Consider the following 22,531-nt stretch of genomic DNA (forward strand, 5'->3'; position numbering starts at 1 on the left):
AAAAAGAGAAAATTTTCGAAATGTTTTCTTTATCGGTTAGCTTGTAATTATTATTATTTTTTTTCTTTTCATTTTTAGCGCATGTACAAGGGAGTATGCAAAGGAGTAGTCATCATTTTCATGCTACAAGCAAGTAGCTCAAATAAATCTACTGTTCTAAATGAGACAACGTTACCTACTTCAAAATTAATAGGTATATTGGTCCCACCTATATTTTATAATACAATATCCGGTCCTGACTTTTGGGTGGCCCTAGGCGATAAACTAAATGAGGCCCCTTCCCTTAGTATACAATTGCCAAAAAAACAACAAATTGTTTGTGCCTAATAAATCACAGCCATGAGCTGGCCGAAGGAGCTCCTTTTCTCGGCCCTGGCACTTCCTCGTAAAACTGAAACGCAGCGTTTCAACAGGGTGCTTTGCCTTCCTGAAGACAAAAGAAAAATGCTAAGGCATGATCATCTCGGCCTCGAGTGCAGGCCGAGGCCGAGGCCGAGCAAAATCACGGCCAAAGGCATTAAAGGCGAATCATCACGTGACAACAGGGTCCCAGGCTTCATTTAATGAAGTAGTACCTCTGTTTATTGCAGCAAACCCACTGACCACGAATAAGCATTTAATGCACGAGGGAAGGTGAGAAGTGATGGAAGTCAGGATTTGGTGATGAGGATCAGAGTGATTAGACGTAGACATTCTCACAAGAATTCTGGCAGCTTGAGATATTAGGTCACTAGCTATCAAGGCCATAAATGCGTCTCCACGGCCAGAAGTGCAGAGTCCATGATCGGGGCGGCGGCCGAGATTCACCAGGATTTATGGGGTCACACCACCATACTTCACGATCCCAAATGTCGATTGGACTACCCACTTGCTCTAATCAGGCTCCACCATGCAGATTTTCAGCCTCGATTACTCCTCCAGGAATTCTTCCTATAAATACAAGGCTCAAGCTACATTCAAAGGGTTTAAACACCAAACCAAAGCCTCCCACGGAGCAACTTATTTTTTTCCTGTAATGCACTTTCAATATCTTTACTTGCTTTCCTAGGAGTAGTGTTAGACTGTAAGGAAAATTCATTCATCAATATATCATACGACCCTTGATTTTCAAGGCGCCGGAGCACCATCCCTGTTGTTCGTTCACTCACCCCATATATCATACGACCGTCGCTCCCTGAGCAATGCGCCGGAGCACCGCCCAAAACCCACCACCAACACCATCACTCAACGGCCTTGTAGTTCAGGCCGTGAACCTAACAGCCGAGACTAGTTCCTCTCTCGGCTACAATCGTTTGATTAGAAGACGAGTTCAAACAGGCGCACCACTTATCCATCTTACACTCATCAACATCTCGACGCACGGTAGACCGTGCTGGCACGCCCGCGCACAATCGTACCGCACCCAAAAGCAGGAAGCCGCGTGTCAACGCATATCCCCTCGGCCCGGAACTCCAGGCCGTGAGATTTGCTCGGCAGACACTTTTGGCACGCCCGGTGGGATACTTGTGAAAAACTTATGGTGGAAACTAGGGCACAGGCAAAGCTCAAAAACAAAGCAGTCGAAATGACTTCTGAGACTCCTGAGTCCACCTCACCAATCACAATTACCGAGATCGAACATACGGTCGGGATCTCGGCTAGCGTTCCAGTAACGACGGATCGTACGGCCGAGGCCATGCAGGAACAGGCAGTAGTGGAGGAGCTGAAGTCCAAGCAGGCCTACAGGATAGAAACATCCTTCATGGCCGCAATGGACAGATTCTCTTCAGAACTGCGAACGCTTTTTTAGGAGAGGATGCCGGTAGCCTCGCCCGCGACACCTCCCAGAGCCGGACCGAGGAACCAAGAGCGCGAGAGAATCGAGCCTTACGGCAAAAGCAGCAGCCTCGGCGCCTCGGCCCACACCCAAGCATCAGGCTACGGCCAGCATCCTTTGCAGCCGACAAACAGCTGGGGGCAGTCCCAGCCCACGTGGACAAATTCCGGACCAATCTATCCAGCAAAAACAACATGCGGCCCACTCCACGTTTTAGCCAAAGCATTAGGACGGAGTAGCCCTGCGGTGTCTACGGCCAAGAAATTCGGCCCAACCCATACCTCGACCGATCAGGCGCAGTTCGACCAGAACAACGTGACTGGAGAGTCACCACAACCATGCGATCAGAATGGTTCAACCGCTGCACTACTATTACAAATACACGATCCGGCCATTCCAACGACAACGCAAACGCACCTAGGTTCCCATTATGATGCAGATCAACGGAACCAGGTGACCATACCTTTATGGCCAGTGGACCGAGCTCATCTCGGCCAAACCCATGGCGTTCCTCTGAAACTACCTGGCTCGGTCGAAATGACCGGGCCCCGTGCTCAAAAGACCCAGCAGGAAAGGCCGCGAAACGATTCGCGACAGGGCGAGCCTTTTCAAGGGTTTCAGATGAAAGACATCCGATCTATCTTGAAAGACGTTTCAATACAGGGGGAGCCGGGGGCACCAGGGTGCACAAAGCCGTGCCTATTAAGCGAGCCCATGGTTTGGCGTAATTTATTTCCTAAAGTTTTTTGGGCACGCCGCGTTTGAAAAAACTCGGCCGTGGGCACATCTACTTATGTCTCGGCCATTGGCCGAGACACTAATAAGCTATTAAGCTTGACGGTTCGATTTCTTCGAGATGTCAAGCAACACGGCAGAAAGAAGGAGGACTACTCGCAAATGATGCCCAGGAGTTCAGAGAGTTCAAAACAGTTGAAACTCGACGCCTACAACTAGGCGCAAGTTCAAAAGGAAATGGCGCCGAGGACCTACGACAAAAAGGTCAAGAAGAAAAAAAGGGAAAGTAGGCAGACGAGCTAAAACGAAAAGGCGCGGCCAACGTATAGAGAAAGAAGGTATACATTTAGTCTTTTAGAAAAGAAGGCCCTTGCCTTACATTTAGATAAAAAGGTCTTTTTTTTACAAAAGAAAAGAAAGAACGGCCAGTCGCAGCCAAAGTAACATATACATATATCTGTCTGTGGTCATGAACAAAAGAGAAAATATATATGTAGATAAAATAAAATGTATGTTTGTGGTTGTTTATTACATCCCAAAAAGAGAAAAAAGGAAAAAAGTAGTTAAAACAGCCGCTCATCGCCCGCCTAGACCCCTTCGCTGAACATCCCCCAGATCAGGTAGGTGATCCTTCTCCAAGCAATATCCCCGCCGTCGATGTCTGCCTGCCACCTAGCTCGGATCAGCTTCCGCTCGGCCAGGGCCTTCTTCGTCTCGGTCGCTGCCTTGAGGATTTGCTTGGCCGAGGACTTCAGCTCATTCCCGATAGCGACCACGCCATCTCGGCGTTGGAGTATAAGATCTCGGCGAGCCTGGAGCTCGGCAATTTGGGCCTCAACCTGCGCAAGCTCTTCATTCTCTCGTTGGACGACGAGATCATTCTCCTTCAATCGGGCCATTGCAGGTTGGACTTGTTCTTTGATCACCTCCAGATCCTGCTCGAGCGAGCTCCCTTAGGCCATCCTTGTGACGACTTCAGCATACCGGCCGATCATTTCCTCGCCTTCGGCCAGACGGGCTTGCAATTCATCCAGTTGAGCCGAGTTTAGCAGACCAAGCGCCATAGCCATATCCAAGCAGGACCTAAACTCCATAATCGCCCCAGTAGCGGTCATTTGATGGACCCCAAGGAGTAGGAACTCTCGGAGCCGTTCAACAACGGTCTTCGAATCCTCGTCCAAGGGAGCCGAGGCCGAGCTACCTCCTTCCTCATGAAGGCTGGCGTATAGCTCCTCGAGATCATCAGAGGAGGTGGCCTCCTAGACATGTGAAAGAGTTTGGGTGAGAAACAATTAGCTAGGACATAAAGGAATAACAAAAAAGGGAACTGAATACCCACGGCGAGCGAGAGGTCGGTCATGACCGCCGAAGTAGTCCGCAGGAGACTCGGCACACTCACGACTGTGGCTCCAGTTATCGCCGGCTCAGACATGACCGTTGAGTCTTGGGACGACGGCGCGGGGGGCATGGTCGCAACAACCGTGGACAGCAGCAGCAACGGCTGGGGAGGCTGGAAGCAAAAATTTGGTCAAGAACATAGTGCAAAATTCTGAAAAGAAAAACAGTTAAGTCAGGCATAAGCAAAGCAGGCTCTTACCGAACGGAAGACAATGCCGCTTGGACGATGAGGGATGGACGGCGACGGCTCAACAGGCATGTCCGCAGCGGCCTCTTCGGCGGCCTCTTCGGTAACCTCCTCGGCGGCCTCTTCGATGGCCTCCTCGGCGCCCTCGTCGGCATCCTCTTTGGTGGCCTCGGCGGCAACCTCTTCGGTGGCCTCGTCGGCAATCCCTTCAACAGGTGGCACTTCTACAGACACAGTCTCAGCGTCCAGCATTTCAACCACCTCATCAGCGGCCGCCTCCTCAATCTCCATCTCGCCCGCGGCCTCCTCTTCGACTACCATCTCGGTAGCAGCTATTTCCTCGATCGGCATCTCGGCCGTTGCTTCCTCCTCGACCACCACTTCATCCTAAGGAAAGAACCAAATTACCAAAGTGAATAAAGAAGGGTGGGGGTGACCTGGAGAATAGAGAAGAGAGGAAGAATCAAGAAATACTTACGGTCACGGGGGGAGCTTCACTCACAACCACAGGGGGGGACTTCTTCCTCACCTCCGCCCTCCGAGAAAGCAAAAGGGTCCTTCTTCTCGGCCTCTTCAAGGCTGCCGTCTCAGCCACGGCACTCTGGGCCGGTGCGGCCTTGGTACTCGGTGCCTCTCAACCCATCTTGCGACCCGGGGCTGCGTACACGAAGAAAAGAAATAAAAAGAGGTGAGGTAACCAAAGACAAAAGCGGCTTAGAGAGGCCGACAAACAATAATGATAAATATGTAAAATAAGCAAAGTTTACCAACGGCAGCGATCGGTCGAGCCGGCGGGGAAGACGGCACGGTCCTGTGCGCCAGCGTTTTTCGCGCCCTCACCACAGGCGTCGCCCTGGGAGCTGTGGCCGCAATCGGGGATGGAGCCGCAGTCAGAGATGGGGCCGCGGATGAAGCCACGGCCGTTGTTCCAGCCGAGGGAGGGGACGTCACCTTGGGGGCGGCCACGGCCGGGATACTCGGGCGAGGAGGCCCGGCTGATACCTTCTTCACTTTGCTGCCCTTGGAGAGGAGAGGATCCTAGTCCGCATTCTTCAAGGCCCCCCTCACGGCCTCTTCAACATGCCGAATAAATCTGGCCGAGATACATTCCTCGCATCAGACCCTCCCATCCTCGTCATAGGCATTACGACGCAGCCAAGGCGTCAGAGTGAGGAAGGTCATCCCCCTTTGCAGCTGGAAGGTTATGCCAGCTACGCCGTGCTGCTGGGAGACCGTTGGTACCTTGCATGGCCTGGGGGCAGGGCCGAACCGCTGACGAAAACCCAACTGAGGAGAATGCAGAGACAGGTTCAGCAGGCCAGAATGCAGACAACCGAGGCTGAAGGCTTCAAGCGCCAAAAGAAAGTGGCGACTGCGGACGGGCCATCATCCAAATCGGTTGTTTCCCCGGCGGTAAAAATAGCCAGCACCAAGCCTCTGAGGACGTGGCGCCCTAGGCAAGACGAGAGTCCCCGTGGATCATCGGCCAATTCAGCTCAGCCAAAGGCCGCGGTCATGGAGAGGACACACGAGGGTGTCGTCGACATCTACCACGGGAGTGACCCCCCTTTTTCGGCCAACGGTCTGTCCTTTCTCAAAGAATTCCATAAGGACCATTCGGCCACAGACCTATACGACATGACCCCTGAAAGCCGTGAAATCGTGGAGTTGGCTCTAAAAAACACAAAGGCAGAAGCGCTCCTCATCACCAGCGGTTCTGACTCGGCCATTAAGGCCGTATACCAGGCGAACAGGGAAGCCAGAGCAAGAGGCCTGCCAAGTTACCAGCACGACCTGGGAGGATCAGAGGCTAAAATCCCCTTCAGTAGGGGCGATTTAGAATATCTCCGCCAGTACTTTACTGTGACTCCGGCGGACACTGTCTTTGGCCTGACGACCGAGGAAAAGGGCCGGGTAAGCCGCCTAGACGATTACCTAATGGCCAGGGACACATTGGCAAAGGCTAGACGGGCTCTCAAGTTGGAGGTTGAAGCCTCGGACCCCCCTGAGATCAAAGCATCCACAACCGATAGCCCGAGGACCACAAGGCCTATGGTCGAGGGTTTCGAAGATCCTCTCTTCGGGCAATTTCCTCTCTCAGCTTGAGATATTAGGTCACCAGCTATCAAGGCCATAAATGCGTCTCCACGGCCAGAAGCTCAGAGTCCATGATCGGGGTGGCGGCCGAGATTCACCAGGATTTAGGGTTTAGGATTTATGGGGTCACACCACCATACTGCACAATCCCAAATGTCGATTGGACTACCCACTTGCTCTAATCAGGCTCCACCATGCAGATTTTCAGCCTCGATTACTCCTCCAGGAACTCTTCCTATAAATACAAGGCTCAAGCTACATTCAAAGGGTTCAAACACCAAACCAAAGCCTCCCACGGAGCAACTTATTTTTTCCTGTAATGCACTTTCAATATCTTTACTTGCTTTCCTAGGAGTAGTGTTAGACTGTAAGGAAAATTCATTCATCAATATATCATACGACCCTTGATTTTCAAGGCGCCGGAGCACCATCCCTATTGTTCGTTCACTCACCCCATATATCATACGACCGTCGCTCCCTTAGCAACGCGCCGGAGCACCGCCCAAAATCCACCACCAACACCATCACTCAACGGCCTTGTAGTTCAGGCCGTGAACCTAACAGCCGAGACTAGTTCCTCTCTCGGCTACAATCGTTTGATTAGAAGACGAGTTCAAACAGGCGCACCACTTATCCATCCTACACTCATCAACATCTCGACGCACGGTAGACCGTGCTGGCACGCCCGCGCACAACCGCACCGCACCCAAAAGCAAGAAGCCGCGTGTCAACGCATATCCCCTCAGCCCGGAACTCCAGGCCGTGAGATTTGCGTGGCAGACACAAATAAAATGATTTGGGTTATTCACAGCAATGGTCCCTCAACTATACCCGTAGTTACACTTTGGTCCCTCAATTCAATTATTAGTTGCAGGGGTCACTCAAGTAGGTGTTATGTTGCACCAGTAGTCCTTCCGTCAAGTCTCTCTAATGTGGCGTCAATTTCAAGGGCAAATTTGTCTTTTCAAGTCTACAATGTCCACCAACCCATCTAAAGTAACTTCCCTCTGAAAAATGTCGAATCTGGCGCCAAATAAATCCCTAATTCCCATTTATATTCGATGAAATCCACATGAAAACAGTAGATGTGTTGAAATTTTTGGAAATTCAAAGGAAATCTGGCGAAACCCACACAGTACATGTGCAAAGATGTTGTAGATTTCCTCTTCATCAACAAATCAGAGCCCTAGTGCAAGGAAGCTATGCAGGTGCGGGGGATATATCAAAACCTGGACCTCATGGACTAATTTAAATCCTGGGAGAAGATTTGAGGCTTGTGAGATGAGTCGAGTAAGTGGATCTGTGAAATTTGATTTTATTGCTTGATGGGTTTAGCTTTAATGTTAGAAAACATACTTTGCAGAGAAACATAGGAAATGGGCATCATTGGGAGTGGCTGGATGCAACGACCTATGCAAGAGGAAAAGAACTAATTCCTGGGTTGCTGAGAAGAATAAGAGCAATGGAAGAGGACCTAAAGTTAATAGAAGAACAGAAGAAAGAAGTGGAAGATAAGCTGAAAATGGTGGAGAGAGAAAAGAGTATTGGAAGAGAACATAATGGGCCAACGACCAAGAGAGAATTGGATTTGGGGGGTTTCATTTCTGTCATTGGGTCTTGGGTTTTTTTGGTGATTATGATGATGCTTTGTATCTTGAGCAATTGGTTGACATTTCCTAGTGGAAACTCTAAAAAGCTTATGATCAATTAGGTGGAAATGTAACCGATATGTAGTTCATTTTGCAATGAAATTTCAGTTTGAGTTTGGTGGACATATTGGTGTTGGTGTAATCAATTTGTTTCCATTTTGTTGATGAGAGGGCATGAGTGGATAATTGTGATATGAACAAATATAGAAAAGCTGGACAAAATAGTAGTGGGTGTCGATCAAGAGGTGTGAGAAATATAAAACAATTTCTTCAGCGTATATAACAACCAGTTACAGGTTCCAAAATGGACCAAATCAAGTTCCAAGTGAAACACAAGCATAAAGATAGATGAACATAAACACCTAGTTCAGGTTCCAAAATGTACCAAATACAAAACATCCCTTACCAAACATCCACAATAAGTTCCAGCCCAAAGACTCAAAAACCACATCCAACAAACCATTCATAACTAACATGTTGACAAAACACATCCAACTAGTTCAAAAAACATATCCATCTAGTTCAAAAAACACATCCTCCTAGTTTTCTTCATCACATCCATGGTCTAAGCTTCTTGGCAGGAGACTTGAATCTCTTAATAGGAGACTTCGATGGTTGTGATGCAACCTCAGCAATGTTGGGTGATTGTGATGATGATGATGTAGCTCCAGTGTAAGAGAGTGGCTGTGATGATGGGAGTGGTTGTGATGACGATGGCATTTGTGTTGTCCCATTTCCAACCTAAAATAAAATGGAACCATATCAACTAACCAAAGTACATGAATTAAATTTGAACCATATTAACCAACCAAAGTAGTATGATAGAGTTGTCACTTACAGAGCATCCTCCATTTCCAGTTCCAATTGGCATTTGTCCTCTCCCATTTCCTCTCCCTCTTCCTGTAGTAGTACCTCTACCTCTCCCTCTCCCTCTCCCTTTAGTTGGGTTAGGCTGATTGGGCTGGGCCTAAAAAACAAATAAATAAATAAATAAATAAACTAAACAATAACAAAAAGCAGGGTAAAATGTTCCTTAGTTAGGCCTAAAGAACAAAAAGAAATTAGGAAGGGCCTAAATACCTGAGCCGCTCCTTGGACTGTAGAAGAGCCAAATGTTCCTTGGTTGGGCTGATTAGGAAGGGCCTACAATAACAAAAACAAAAAACTAATTAAAGTAAATAATAACAAAAGGAAATTAAACAGTCAGAAAATATAACCCAAATACCTGTGCTGCCCCTTGGTTGGCATGCTGTGTCATATTATGTCCCTCCTGGCCACAAACAGAGCATCTTACTGTTTGTGCCTGATAAATCACGGCCATGAGCTAGCCGAAGGAGCCCTTTCTCTCGGCCCTGGCACTTGTTCGCAGAAGCTGAAGCGCAGCGTTTCGCCAGGGTATTTCGCCTTCCTAAAAATAAAAGAGGAAATGCTAAGGCATGATCATCTCGACCTCAAGCATAGGCCGAGGCCGAGGCCGAAAAAAATTGCGGCCAAGGCATTAAAGGCAAAATCATCACGTGACAGCAGGGACCCAGGCTTCATTTAATGAAGTAGTGCCTGTTTAATGCAGCGAACCCATTGGCCACAAAGCAGCATTTAATGCACGAGGGAAGGTGGGAAGTGACTGAAGTCAGGATTTGGTGATGGAGATCAGAGTGATTAGACGTGGACATTCTCACAAGAATTCTGACAGCCTGAGATATTGGTTCACCAGCTATCCAGGCCATAAATGCGTCTCTATGGCCAGAGTTTCAGAACCCATGATCGAGAGCGGCGGCCGAGATTCACCGGGATTTCTGGAGTCTCACCACCATACTTCACGATCCCAAATGTCGATTGGACTGCCCACTTGCACTAATCAGACTCCACTATGTGTAAATTTAGCCTCGATTACTCATCCATGGACTCTTCCTATAAATACAAGACTCGAGCTACATTCAAAGGGTTCAACACCAAAACAAAGCCTCCCACGGAGCAACTTATTTTTTCCTGTAATGCACTTTCAATACCTTTACTTGCTTTTCTAGGAGTAGCGTTAGATTGTAAGGAAAATCCATTCATCAATATATCATACGACCCTTGATTTTCAAGGCGCCGGAGCACCATCCTTGTTGTTCGTTCACTCACCCCATATATCACACGACCGTCGCTCCCTGAGCAGCGCGCCGGAGCACCGCCCAAAACCCGCCACCAACACCATCACTCAACGGCCTTGTAGTTCAGGCCGTGAAGCTAACAGTCGAGACCAGTTCCTCTCTCGGCTACAATCGTTTGACTAGGAAGACAGATCAAACAGGCGCACCATTCATCCATCCAACACTCATCGAAACATCAACGCACGATAGACCGTGCTGGCACGCCCGCGCACAACCGCACCGCACCCAAAAGCAGGAAACCCCGTGTTAACGCACATCCCCTCGGCCCGGAACTCCAGGCCGTGAGATTTGCGCGGCAGACACTTACGTTTACATAAATCCTTCTCAACTTAGTAGGTGGTGGATTGTAAAATGGGGGCAAAGGGTTTGGAGGAACTAGAGCAGGTACTTCGACCTCAGCTGGTTCTTTGTTCCTTGATTTCTTAGGTCTTCCAGGCTGCTTCTTATATGGAGGAGGTTTAATTGGAGGCCAATTAGTTCTCTGCCACTGGTCCATGGATGGTATTGGGTGTACCATAGGTTCATATGAACTCAGGTAGGCTTCTTTCTTATAACAGTCATGTGCATAGTCAAACACATTGGCCTCCTTTTGAAAGATACAAGAAATAGCATGAGAACATGGGATGCCACACAAATCCCATCTTCTACAAGAACAAGTCTTGACTTTTAGATCCACTACATACTCTCCCCCATACATATGGCTCACTTGGTATTTGCTCTCACTTGCTAATCTAGGAATGCATTGACTAGCTCCCAACTTGTTCTTCTCAATGATCTTGAAAATCCTAGGCCCAACTGGATGTCTCCAAACCGTACAAGCAATCCTTCTATTAGCCATTCTTAACATGATATAAACTCTAATCCTTTCTAGACATGTTAAGATAGACTTGTCTCTTGAATCTAAAATGCAAGAGTTAAAGGATTCACAGAGGTTATTCAACAACAGATCACACTTAGAATGTGGCTCAAAATGAGATCTACTCCAATTTTTGGTTGGTCTTTTGATAAGCCACTTCCACGCCTCTTCATCTTGCTGTTTCATCTTCTCCATTTCTGCTTCATACTAGGGAATGGTAGTTGCTCTTGCCGCAGCCCAGAGAATGTTTTTCAGTGCAAGTCCAACATGCTCTGTCTTGAAGTTGCTGTAGATATGCCTAACACACATTCTGTGCTCAGCTGTTGGAAGCAATGTCTCAATTGCAGGTATTATACCTTTTTGCTTGTCACTTATAAACACCCAAGCTTTCCCATTCTCAATTTTTAAGTCTGCAATCAAAAGTTCAAGGAACCAAATCCAACTACTTTTTGATTCCACCCCTACAACAGCATAAGCAACTGGGTACATTCCATTATTCCCATCAACACCAACAATTGTTAAAACTTGCCATGTGTAAGGTCCCTTTAAATGGCATCCATCTATACCAACGAGAGGTCTACATCCTGCCAAAAATCCCCTCTTACAAGCTTCCAAACATACATAAATTCTTTGAAACACAGGTACATCACTCTTCATCTTATTCTTTATAATCACAGTGCTGCCCTTGTTAGCCTTCTTCAATTCTTCTGCATAGTCCCATAGCCTCGCATATTGCTCCACATAGCTTCCTTCAATGATCACCTTGGACAAGCTCTTTGCTCTATAAATCTGATGCCTTGAAACATTCATATGGTACTTTTCCAATACCTCAGACTGGAATGTGTTGTTAATATTATGTTAACTCGCAATTGTACGGGGCAATTAGTAGTATAGCAAGACAAGTACGAGGTCGTACCCACGAAGACTGAGAAGTTAAAACTAGTTATGTACTTAGATTACCAAATTCAAGAAAGTAGGAGGTTATGTCTAAAACAGAATTTAAAACAAGAGTGGTTGTGATTGTTGAACAAAAGAAGCAAAATGAAATTGCAAACAAAAAAAAGTAAACAAATGTAACAAAGAGTGGTTTTAAGAGTTGGAAAACAGATTTTGAGACTAGGGCATTCGAATCACCATAACAATTCAATTCTGGGTTATAAAGATTCAAGTAACAAGTCTAATTCAGATTCAAAGATTGATTCTAGCTAAAGTATGATTAGGCCATGGTGTTTGGTCCTAACCTTGTGTTCCTAATTCCCTAATTTGATCATTTGTTGTCTAACCTAAAATTAAGCATTAGGAACCCATTAAGCATAGAAGAACATTTTAAACAACCAAGTATGTATCTAATCCCTGTTGTCGAATGTCCATACATACTCTTCCTATTCATAGTTCAATTCGAATTAAAGCATGGTGTATACTCTTAATTCAAACCAAGATAGTTAACAAACAAGTTCTAATGGTGATCAATCATTCAAACAAGCATGTTAACTTATAAGCATAATGAATAAGAACATGAATCATGAATCAAACTTGAAACTCCAAACTTATAAACCCAGAATATTCATGTTAGGTTACATCGAAGCCCTAGTTATGGATTTAGCTACTCATAATGGAAAAGAGACTTGAACAGAAATGAGAAAACATAATGAATACAATAAGAGTAGAAAAACCCTTTTTCTGAAGTTCTTGTGGTGTCCAAGGCTTCTCCAAGTGCTTCTCCACTTCTAATGCTTCTCCAAGAGCTTCCCCACTTCTAGAAAGATGTATGAAGGATATGGAGGTGATTTGGGATGAGTTTGAGTGAGTGGTGATGGCTAAGGAAGATGAAATTCGTAGGGAAATGGAAGAGAGGTTTGCTGGAGTTGTTTTGGTGATTGTTGGAGTGTTTGGGATTTTGAGAGTGTTTGAGGATGGTTGGAGTGAATTGTGGGGGTTGTGAATCTCAGGATTTGTTGTGTCTTGAATGTGGAATGGATGTGGTATTTATAGGGAGAGGGGAGTGACAAATCTGAATTCAATATGGCTAATGCATACAACACTTGCATTATAAAAGATGAATTGGTTGATGCACTTCACTAATGCATACAACACTTGCATTATAAAATCTGAATTGGTTGATGCACTTCACCAATAGATCCCACCAGCAGCCCTAGCTCATCTTCATGTCACCATGACCAAGCTTCCAACCAGAAATGATAGCTCATACCTAGCTCACCATGACCAAGCATCCAACCAGCACATGCTGAGGTCAGCATAACCAGCAACTTCAAGGGCTTACAACTTGGGCTTCTCTTAATCAAATTAGGACTTTAAGCACTCGAAATTGAAGTTCAGAATGTCTTCTTTCCAGCCATATGTCATTTGGGCCAATCCAAGGTCGGAGGAGGAAGTTAAGGCCAAAACAAATTTCTAACTCATTTTGCGCGCTGATAAAATCCATCCTGAGCATGGCTCTGTGTTTGCTAGGTAACAGACTCCATATTTATCCAATGGGGCTGAATTTTGGATATGTTATAGTACACACCCATTGGAACAACTTTCATGAAGAATGCTGCCTCATCCGAGCTGTGTAGGTTGCTGAAACAAAGCTTGCAATATGACCTACGGAACTGGACTGGCAGGGGGCTGTAGCCAAAATGAGTTTGTCTTTTAAGCTCTTCTTCCATTCATCCAAATTAGGCCTTAACATGCTTGAATTGCATGAATTATGCTCTCTTGCTCTATTGGCCTACAAAACACACAAAGGGAGGGAAATAACTTAGAATTATAGGAACTAAGCAAAAGAAGTAAGTAAATTGGGCATGTATATGTATGAAATTATGAGCTTAACACACCCCCAAACTTAGATTTTGCTAGTCCTCGAGCAAAACAAAAGAGAAACAAAGATAAAAACAAAACAAGAAGTTAACTAGACCACTTTCGTAGGTAACTCGATTGCATTGAGCGTATGTAACAAGCCTTTAAACCTCTAGGCATCCCTAGTAGGAGGAGTTGTGTCTCCTGAGGGTTTAACAGATACGATACCCACAAACGTTTTTCTAACTCTACAAAACAAAATGGTTAGAAAAACAACTTTGAAATCAACTAATGAAAATGAAAGAAAGTTTTAGTCATACCTCCAACACCATAGAGTTGCCAAGATAGGTCATCAATCAGTGTGTACAAGTGGAAGCTATAGCTCAAAGGCACACAGTTTCAAAGCAAGCACACTCAAACCTTGAATAGAGAACATGCTTCGACTCTAATTCTCACAGATAACACTCAATCACTCAGAACCTATGTTTTAATTCTCTCAAGAAAGCATAAGTGAGTGTATGAAATAGAAGCACAAATTTGGTTAGATCTCATGAAAGGAATTAAATACTAAGAATAGAGATACACACATACTTACCAGCACCCATGAATACATCCTCAAAGATCAGCTAGGTCTTTCACAATGTTGTAATGAAAGGCTAAGGTTTAGGGGAAATGGAAGAATTGGAAGGAAAAACAAATAACTTAAGAACATACCAAGGTTGCATGCTTCATTAATCTGCAAGGCATCATTGATTTAGATTGGCATGGCAGCAAACTTCATGGTATCTCCTGGCATAGACTTTATTTTTCACACTTAGATCAAATCGAAACACTTTCATCTTCGTTGATTTGATCTGCATCTTCATTAACTTCATTGCACAGATTCACATCATCTTTATTTAGGTACATGGCTGCAACTTCCTTGCTTCAAACTTTATCTTGGCACACCTTGGTATATTTCTAAGCTATAGGGTATGGCTACAATAGGTCAAGTATCTCAGATTGAGATACAAAGGTAGGGAAATGATGAGGGTGATAGAAGAAAAGGCTTTAAGTGTTTGGCTTCAAGAGGGTTGATGGAACACACATATAGGTAGGGTGAAAAGAAAGCACATAGAATGGTTATGCACACATAGCCTAGCATCACTTCAATGAGTTCATTCATGAATGAGAGCAAGCACATGATATCTGCAAAAGAGAATCATCCTTAGTATTCAATCAAAATGGAATAATGAGATCAATTAGAGTGAATTGAAGAAAATAAGTATGGATGAGAAATAGAACACTTTAAACCCTCTCAAGAAAGCAATTAGGCTCGATATAGCTCACTAGGGTAGTCTCCACTATTTTCCTTCAAGAATTTGAGCGTGGTACTTTAGCCACCAGAATTCTAAGAGCAAAAGCTTTGTGAAGTGCAAAATTCTGATATGAAAACCTCAAATAGCAGCTCCATAGCATTGATTGTATGACATTCTTTAAAAAAAAATAAAAAAAAAAAATAAAAAAAATAAAAAAAATAAAAATAAAAATTGTGACAAGAGAACGAAAATTGAAAACACAAATGGATAAGAAAATTGAAATTGAAAACCTTCCCCCCAGACCTGAATTGAACATTGTCCTCAATGTGAAAGCATACAAAAGATGATTGAGAACAAACAAATGATAAAGGGAAAAGTTTAGAAGAAGGTTTAGGAAAAATAAAAAATAAAAAAAATGAATATATAAGCAACTCATGGATGACCAGTTAAGGGCCTCAGAAAACACAGCCAGGGGATCCGGGAAGGTTGGAGGGGTCACAATGGTCCCGCTTAAAACCCAAACTTCTTAGACACCGAAGGTGTCGCCTAAAGAACTCCTAGACACTGTATTGACGGAAGTGCTCACTGGAGTTACCATAAGTTAGCTCATATGAAAAATCTTTTTAAATTTTTAAATTTTTTTATTTTTTTTTAAATTTTTATAAATAAAAAAAAAAACAGAAATTTAAAATAATAACGAGTAAAGAGAAAGGATTGAAATGCTCCCCCTTGATGCGATTAGGTCGATTGCTACCAAGCACCTTCTTCTTGAACACATGGGTTGCCTCCCAAGAAGCGCCTTAGTTACTGTCTTGGCAAGACATTGTGCAATCAGCTAAGTTGATGGTACGAAGGGAAGCTGATCTACCACATGGCCAGTTTGGATGCCAGCTGAAACTCCCTCATAGAATGGCTTTAAACGTTGTCCATTTACTTTGAAAGTCGAGCCATCTTTAGGGTTTTGAATCTCCACAGCTCCATAGGGAGAAACATTGACCACGGTGAATGGGCCTTGCCATCTAGACTTCAATTTTCCTGGAAAGAGACGCAAACGTGAGTTAAACAAAAGAACTGACATACCTTTGGAGAACTCTTTCCGTTGAATGTTTCTGTCATGGTAACTCTTGGTTCGTTCTTTGTAAAGCTTTGCATTCTCATAAGACTCATGTCTAATTTCTTCCAATTCATTCAGCTGAAACTTTCTTGCATGGCCTGCCTTGTCTAGATCAAAATTTAACTTCTTGATGGCCCAAAAAGCATTGTGTTCAAGCTCCATTGGCAGGTGACAAGCTTTCCCAAACACAAGACGATAAGGGCTCATTCCAATGGGAGTCTTATATGCTGTCCTATAAGCCCATAATGCATCATTGAGCTTGGCTGCCCAATCTTTCCTTGTATTGTTCACCACCTTCTCCAGGATGTGCTTAATTTCTCTATTGCTTATTTCCACTTGACCAGAAGTTTGCGGATGATATGGTGTAGAGACTCGATGGGTGATGTTGTACTTCTTCATGAGTGCTTCGAATGGCTTGTTACAGAAGTGGCTGCCTCCATCACTAATGACAGCCCTTGGAGTACCAAACCTTGTGAAAATATTATCCTTCAAGAACTTCAGCACCACCTTATAATCATTGGTTTTGGTGGCTATGGCTTCCACCCATTTAGACACATAATCAACAGCAACAAGTATGTAAGTATAACCAAAGGAAGATGGGAATGGTCCCATGAAATCAATACCCCACACATCGAAGAGCTCCACAACAAGTATGTTATTCAATGGCATTTCATTCCTGCGACTTATGTTCCCCATCCTTTGGCACCTATCACACTTAACACAAAAATTAAATGCATCTTTAAATAGAGTGGGCCAAAAGAAACCAGATTGCAGAATTTTAAGTGCTGTTTTCTTAGCTCCAAAGTGACCTCCACAGGCCAATTCGTGGCTATGCCTAAGTATGCTTTCTTGCTCTTCTTCTGGAACACATCTTCTGATGAGTTGATCCGGGCAATGCTTGAATAAGAAAGGTTCATCCCATACATAATGTTTCACCATGGAAAAGAACTTCTTCTTATCCTGAGAAGTTAGATCATTTCTAAGAACACCACAAGCAAGATAATTAACAAAATCAGCATACCATGGCTCTTTGACTTGGGCAGCATATAGTTGTTCATCAGGGAAAGTCTCATTCAAGGGTAGCACAGCTCCTCCTTTTTCTTCAACCACAATTCTGCTCAAATGATCAGCTACCACATTCTCACATCCCTTCTTATCTCGAATCTCCAAATCGAATTCTTGCAGCAAGAGAATCCATCTAATCAAGCGTGGTTTGGCATCCTTCTTAGTGAGCAAGTATCTAAGGGCTGCATGGTCAGAATAAACAATTACTTTAGAACCAACAAGGTAAGAACGAAATTTTTCTAAAGCAAAAACCACAGCAAGCAACTCCTTCTCTGTTGTGGAGTAGTTGATTTGAGCATCATTCAAGGTCCGGCTAGCATAATGAATCACATGGGGCAGCTTGTTCTTCTTTTGACCTAAAACTGCACCAATAGCAAAGTCAGAGGCATCACACATTATTTCAAATGGTAAAGACCAATCCGGAGCTATGATAATAGGGGCTGAAGTTAGCTCCCTCTTCAAGGTAGAAAAAGCTTCCATGCAAGCTTCATTAAACTCAAAAACAGCATCCTTAGCAAGGAGATTACACAATGGCCTTGTAATGCTTGAGAAATTTTTGATGAACCTTCTATAGAATCCAGCATGACTTAGAAAGCTTCTAATTCCTTTAACAGAGGTAGGGGGTGGAAGATTTGAGATGAGGTCGATCTTGGCTTTATCCACTTCGATTCCCTTGCTTGAAATCACATGGCCTAGTACAATGCCTTGTCTCACCATGAAGTGACACTTCTCCCAATTCAAAATCAGATTTGTTTCCTGGCATCTTTTAAGCACTAGAGACAAGTGGTGAAGACAATTATCAAAAGAGGAACCAAAAACTGAAAAATCATCCATAAATACCTCAATGAATCGTTCCACCATATCTGAAAAGATTGACATCATGCATCTTTGGAAAGTTGCTGGGGCATTGCATAAACCGAATGGCATCCTTCTATAAGCAAACGTACCAAATGGGCATGTGAATGTGGTTTTCTCTTGGTCTTCCGGAGCAATGGGAATTTGATTATAACCTGAAAAACCATCAAGAAAACAATAGTAAGCATGGCCAGATAAACGTTCAAGCATTTGATCAATAAAAGGTAAGGGGAAATGATCTTTTCTAGTGGATGTGTTCAACTTCCTGTAATCAATGCAAACTCTCCAACCAGTGACAGTTCGTGTAGGAACTAGCTCATTCTTCTCATTCTTCACAACGGTGATTCCGGACTTCTTTGGAACAACTTGCACAGGGCTCACCCACTTAGAATCTGAAATTGGGTAGATGATTCCTACATCGAGTAGCTTTAAAACTTCAGCTCTAACCACCTCTTTCATGTTGGGATTTAGCCTCCTTTGGGCATCACGAGATGGTTTGCTGTCTTCTTCCATTAAAATCCGGTGCATGCACATGCTTGGACTAATTCCTTTGATGTCTGCTATGGTCCACCCAATGGCTGTTTTATGCTCTTTTAGAACTTTAATTAAGCTCTCTTCTTCATGTGAGGAGAGACCTGCAGCAATTATAACAGGGAGAGTTTCGTTAGCACCCAAATATGTATATTTAAGATTATTGGGAAGAGGTTTAAGTTCTAGCTTTGGTGGGATGACAATGGATGGCTCCAATTTCGTGGATGATGGTCCAAGAGGCTCGATTGGTGGCCTAAAGGATGGTGGGTATGGCGGAAACACTTCTAAGGCAGCCACCACTTCTTGGAACTCCGGTTCACAAAGATCTTCCTCTTCTTGTGTTAAGACAGCTTCTAGAGCATCATTAGACTTTCTCTGCAAAATTTTGGAAGAAACCTCATGATCCACAACATCAATTGAAAAGCAAGAATCAAGAGAGATAGAAGGTTGAGATAGAGCATTAAGCATTTTAAATTCAACAGTTTCACCCAAAACAGTCATGGAGAGAGTGCTATCTTTCACTTTGATGATTGTGTCTGCAGTGGCCATGAATGGCCTGCCTAGGAGAATGGGATCAACACGATCTCCATTTGGATTGTCTTCCATGTCCATCACTACAAAATCAGCAGGGAGAATTAGTGTATTAACTTGAACTAGAATATCTTCTACAATACCTTTTGGATATTTTATAGAATGATCAGCTAGTTCAAGTCGCATTGAAGTCTTCTTCATCCCTTCTAAGCCAAGCTCTTGATAAACTGAATATGGCAAAACATTGATGCTTGCTCCCAAGTCCAACATGGCTCTTCCAACCTTCTTGCCTCCAATGTTAATGGGAATGTCAAAGCTGCCAGGATCATCTAGTTTTGGTGGAAGCTTCCTTTGCAATACAGCACTTACATTCTGGTCGAGCTTTACTCCTTCATTTGGAGCGAAATTGAGCTTGTGAGTTTTCAAGTCCTTGATGAATTTTCCATATGCAGGAATCTGTTCAATAAGATCAAGCAAAGGCAAATTGATATTAACTTTACTCAAAATATCATAAATCTCTTTAAAAGCCTTATCTTGCTTTGCTTTCTTAAGACGGCCTGGAAATGGAATCTGTGGAACATATGGAGCGGGTGGCACGTATCTATCTTCTTGAAGATGTGGTGGCACAAATTTGTCATCCCTTTTATGCAATTGGAATTGATCGGATTTCTGAGAATCTGATTTGGCCTTAGGAGCAGATTGAGAAGTTTTGAGTTGTTCTCCTTCCGTGGCCATGGTCTCCTCCTCTTCATTTTCTACAATCACAACATCATTTGAAAGATTAGAATCATCTTTATTATCAATGATCTTACCTGATCTGAGCACATGAATGGCCTTGGCTTCTGGGTTCTTTGGATTGATCTCAGTTTGGCTTGGCCATTTCCCAGGCACTCTTTGAGTTATTTCAGCAGCTATTTGGCCTAATTGGACTTCCAATTTGGAGATGGCAGCTTGTGTAGTTTGCTGAAAATTGGATTGGTTGATTGCCATCTGCTTCACTATATTTTCCAATGATGATGATGATTGTTGTGGCCTTTGGAATGAAGGGGGATTTGCTTGATTCTGGGTATTTCTCCATGAAAAGTTTGGATGATTCCTCCAACCTGGATTATAACTTTGAGAGTATGGATCATTTCTTGGACCTTGGTTGTAGGAATTTACCAACTTAGCTTGCTCTTGCACAAATTCTGGATATCCAGCCCCAAGTGGACAAGCTGTGGTAGCATGGTCATGAGATTCACAAATGCTACACACTTCCTTCGGAGGGCTTCTTGAGTTTAATGCAAGAAGAGCATCTAGCTTTTGTTCCAGTTTTGAAATCTGCACACTAGAAGCATCATTAGAACCACTAATAACACGTTTACCTCTTGTATCCGTATGTTGGGTCTCCATTGCTATCTCCTCAAAGAGTTCGTACGTTTCTTCTGGAGTTTTGGTTTTAAAAGAACCACCTGCAAAATTGGTGACTATATTATGACTAGAAGGGGTTAGTCCTTTATAAAACATACGCATTTGAAGCTTCAATGGAATCCCATGATGAGGACATTGGTTGAGCAACCCATTGAATTTCTCCCATGCTTCACAAAACGATTCATCATCTTGCTGTGCAAATAACAAGATCTTGTCCCTAAGCATGTCGGTCTTTTGCGTGGAGAAGTATTTTTCCAGGAACTTCTTTTGAATGGCAGACCATGTAGTGAGTGAACCAGGCTTCAAAGAATTCAACCAATACTTCGCCTTATCCTTTAAAGTGTATGGAAACACTCTCATTCGAAGTTGATCTTCTGTCACACCTGTCAAGGGAAAAGAACTCACAACATTAAAAATATCCTTTATATGAGTCAATGGATCTTCATTAGGTAAACCATAAAAGGAAGGCAGCATATTAAGATGAGAAGATTTAAGCTCATAATTTCGAGCTACAGTGGGCAGCAAAATGCTTGAAGGAGATGCTGGAATTGTTGGGATATCAAGTTCTCCCATGAACTCAATGGCAGCCATCATTTCTTCTTCTTCTTGGTCTGAACTTGCTTCCGAATTTGAAAGTGAAGAACCGGGAAGTTCAGTGTGGAGAGCAAGACTTGTAAATGTAGCAAGAGCTTGCTCTTTTGCAGTTGACAACTCCCTTTCTAGACGATTCTGAATTTCAGAGGTCACTCGTCTGGGTTGCAATGATGGTCCTGCGTTCAAAGATCTAGAACGTTGGAACGAAGACCTCACTTGTTCAAGTAATGGATTTTTAGACATAAACTACCTGAAACAGAAAATTAGATTAATTAGAAACACTAAAAAGAATAGGGTAACCTTGGGCACATAACCAGGGAAGAACTTTCGTTCAGTCCCCGGCAACGGCGCCAAAATTTGTTGTTAATATTATGTTAACTCGCAATTGTACGGGGCAATTAGTAGTATAGCAAGACAAGTACGAGGTCGTACCCACGAAGACTGAGAAGTTAAAACTAGTTATGTACTTAGATTACCAAATTCAAGAAAGTAGGAGGTTATGTCTAAAACAGAATTTAAAACAAGAGTGGTTGTGATTGTTGAACAAAAGAAGCAAAATGAAATTGCAAACAAAAAAAAGTAAACAAATGTAACAAAGAGTGGTTTTAAGAGTTGGAAAACAGATTTTGAGACTAGGGCATTCGAATCACCATAACAATTCAATTCTGGGTTATAAAGATTCAAGTAACAAGTCTAATTCAGATTCAAAGATTGATTCTAGCTAAAGTATGATTAGGCCATGGTGTTTGGTCCTAACCTTGTGTTCCTAATTCCCTAATTTGATCATTTGTTGTCTAACCTAAAATTAAGCATTAGGAACCCATTAAGCATAGAAGAACATTTTAAACAACCAAGTATGTATCTAATCCCTGTTGTCGAATGTCCATACATACTCTTCCTATTCATAGTTCAATTCGAATTAAAGCATGGTGTATACTCTTAATTCAAACCAAGATAGTTAACAAACAAGTTCTAATGGTGATCAATCATTCAAACAAGCATGTTAACTTATAAGCATAATGAATAAGAACATGAATCATGAATCAAACTTGAAACTCCAAACTTATAAACCCAGAATATTCATGTTAGGTTACATCGAAGCCCTAGTTATGGATTTAGCTACTCATAATGGAAAAGAGACTTGAACAGAAATGAGAAAACATAATGAATACAATAAGAGTAGAAAAACCCTTTTTCTGAAGTTCTTGTGGTGTCCAAGGCTTCTCCAAGTGCTTCTCCACTTCTAATGCTTCTCCAAGAGCTTCCCCACTTCTAGAAAGATGTATGAAGGATATGGAGGTGATTTGGGATGAGTTTGAGTGAGTGGTGATGGCTAAGGAAGATGAAATTCGTAGGGAAATGGAAGAGAGGTTTGCTGGAGTTGTTTTGGTGATTGTTGGAGTGTTTGGGATTTTGAGAGTGTTTGAGGATGGTTGGAGT

The 22,531-nt window shown here is 43.5% G+C and overlaps 1 non-coding gene across 1 annotated transcript; it reads left to right on the plus strand.

The window, feature by feature from the left end:
• The first annotated feature begins 20,615 nt into the window (after positions 1 to 20,615).
• Positions 20,616 to 20,722, plus strand: LOC148295643 (small nucleolar RNA R71). The gene has a single exon (XR_015834847.1). It is a non-coding gene; the product is annotated as a small nucleolar RNA R71 (small nucleolar RNA).
• Positions 20,723 to 22,531: the final 1,809 nt, after the last annotated feature.

The sequence above is a fragment of the Prunus avium genome, chromosome 3 (genome assembly GCF_965620075.1).
Source record: "Prunus avium chromosome 3, drPruAviu1.hap1.1, whole genome shotgun sequence".
Classification (NCBI taxonomy): Eukaryota; Viridiplantae; Streptophyta; class Magnoliopsida; order Rosales; family Rosaceae; genus Prunus; species Prunus avium.